We start from the raw sequence: 2,762 nt of genomic DNA, 5'->3' as shown, positions 1-2,762 counted from the left end.
TTATAGCCAGTCACGTTTTTGATTATTAATTCCCATTTATAATAACAGGCTCATAATAATTATTGAGTAAACTTGTATTTTAAATCAGCTAAATGACTATTTTGTAATAATTAAGCTTAATTAAATCCATGTTTGCTTTATACAATAAACATATGTAGTGACTTTGAACATCTTTTGGAAATGTCATTGTAAAATAATGCTTGCAGTATAGGAATAGTTTCATTTTATGCAGTTATGAGCAGTAAATAGATCTGAGCAAATGTTTGTGACTTCAGAGAGAAGGACAATAAAATTATTTTTCTACCTTAGTCCAAATAATGTATGCTCATTTTATTGAATACATTCAGGAAAACGCACAGCAAATCTTTCTTCTTGATGCTCCAATCGCAAACAAGCTCTTCTTGTTTTTGGATTATTTCATCTGGGGCCTGATCTGCTTCTACAAAGAGAATATATTTGAACTCTTTAAAACTAGTATATTAAATGTATTTTTTGGTTGTTTTAGCAGATTCTGATTGATGAGTGTGTGCTCACAGTGTTAGATGTCTTGCAGAGTTCCTCATTTTCCAGGGAATTGGACTCTGTTTGCCGATCATGACAAATCTGAGTACAAGATGGGAAGCCCTCAGCCACATATTCAGATAGTTCAGATGGAGGACCATAGAGATATCTGTGTCCAACAGTATTAAACCCATGATGCACATGAGGATTGAGGTAGTTGAAAGGAGTTCAAAGTGACCCAATGGAGAGTCTTCAATAACCTTCTACCTCATTACTTTAGCTCACATGAGGGGGGGCCTCAACACCACTCTTCGGTCTACACAAAGCCTTCACCAGGGGAAAAGAGTTGGCAGACCTGCTGACTGAGTCCCATGTGTATGGATTTCCTGGGGCTGGTGCAGATTTATCATATCCAGGTTTAATGAATGAATGAATAAAAAGTAAAAATTGGTACAGAGAGTTAAAATAATTTTTTACAGTTGGGAAAACACCAAACACTGGACCTAAAAGATTTCACTAATGAATGTGATTACCCTCAGCGAGTTATCTCACAATATTATTGTTTCAAATGTATGAACACTGAAGTAGAGATTTATTATTCAAATCATTTTCTTTTTTGTAGAGTAATTAAACATGTCAAGCACTGCCAAAATACAGAGTCCCACCAATTATAAAGTGCAACTCAGTGAAAATACCCAATTACATGAATATTGTGCTTGAATAGGCCACAATATTTGAGAAAAAGGATTTAGCGTCAAAAGAACTGGGAAATGCCTTCATTACAGCAGCTGAAATTTAAGTTAAATACAGCATAAATAAAAACATGACCAAATACAATGCATACAAACTCATTTTGGTTCCTTTCATGGTTGTCTGCATCAATTAGTGAGGAATTTAGAGAAGTTAAGTGCTGTGACAGTGCAAGATTGAAACAAATGGTTAAGAGAAGAGAAAAGATAAGACTAACTGGATGAAAGCTTTAGTCAGTCAGTGCTAAATTAACATTAGTTTAGCAATATAACTTGAGAGATGTTAACTTACAAAAGTCGAGGGGGGAAAAGGTGTTGCTTTAGCGGAAATAGCAGCTATAGATTTTTATCGTGATCATTTATTTTTGAGTGAATTGTACTTTGTGCTGTAAAAGATGTCTGGTGTATGCTTATGTCCACATAAGCTTAGAGGCTGCTGGTTAATTTCTACTTTTTCACAAACTATTTTTGGACACTAGTGGGAGCCCTCCACTCAATGTCCACACTTTCTTGAGCTCAGTTAAATGTAGGCTACATGTAATACAGTGCACACAGTATGTGGTTACGTGCATAGTCTCTAAAAAGACATTCTAAAATTACTGTGGTAGGACCAAAGGACAGCATCTGATTGACTCTGATGCTGTTCCAAACATGTAAACTGTTTATAAAAAAAGAAAAGGAAAAAAAGAAGAAAGAGTTATCATCAACCTCCAGATGATGACCTGTGGTAGACTGTATTCCCAGAAAGTCCCTTTACACAGTTTAGACTTTTCCACTGTAAATACACAGTAAACAGATCTGGAATTCAGTACTGGTCTGATTATTTTTGTGCCTCTATTCTGAACGCACATGAATAATTTTTGCAAGTACAAACATCGCATTTCGAGGAGAAAATTATTTTGAGCGAAGAAAAGCTTAATTTGAGCGAACAAAATTCATTGCTGTGTGCAAGTTCAGTGTTTGCTATTATCCATACACACACAGACACACACAATAACAGCCCCTCACGCTCAGTTGTTGGCATTTGCTCTTGCTCAGACCTCTACTCCGTGTTCTGACAGACATCTGAAGACCTGCTGTCAGTGTGTCGCTCCCGCTCTCAACATATCTGCTCCCGCTCAACTCTGTACACAAAACCAACCAATCACAGACTTGGATGCAAAAATTCTGATTGGCTGTCAGCTTGCTAGCTACTGCGTTCCAGAAACGTATGTTTAATAAGTTTATTTTAAGATATATAATTTTTTAAGATATTATTATTCGACTGCATGGCTAGATTGTCGTAGCAGTTCTGATAATTATTTTAAGGATAAAATACCTGAAATCCAAAATTAATTAAAATGTGTTTACAGAGTATACACATTTATATATGTGTATACGTATGTGTATACGTATGTGTATACGTATGTATACGTATATATATATGTATACATATGTATACGTATATATACGTATATACATATGTATACGTATATATACGTATATACATATGTATACGTATATATACGTATA

Source organism: Pundamilia nyererei, unplaced genomic scaffold, assembly GCF_000239375.1.
Source record: "Pundamilia nyererei isolate P.nyererei 1_Seehausen unplaced genomic scaffold, PunNye1.0 scaffold00024, whole genome shotgun sequence".
In the NCBI taxonomy this organism is placed as follows: Eukaryota; Metazoa; Chordata; class Actinopteri; order Cichliformes; family Cichlidae; genus Pundamilia; species Pundamilia nyererei.
This window is presented reverse-complemented; position numbering follows the sequence as displayed.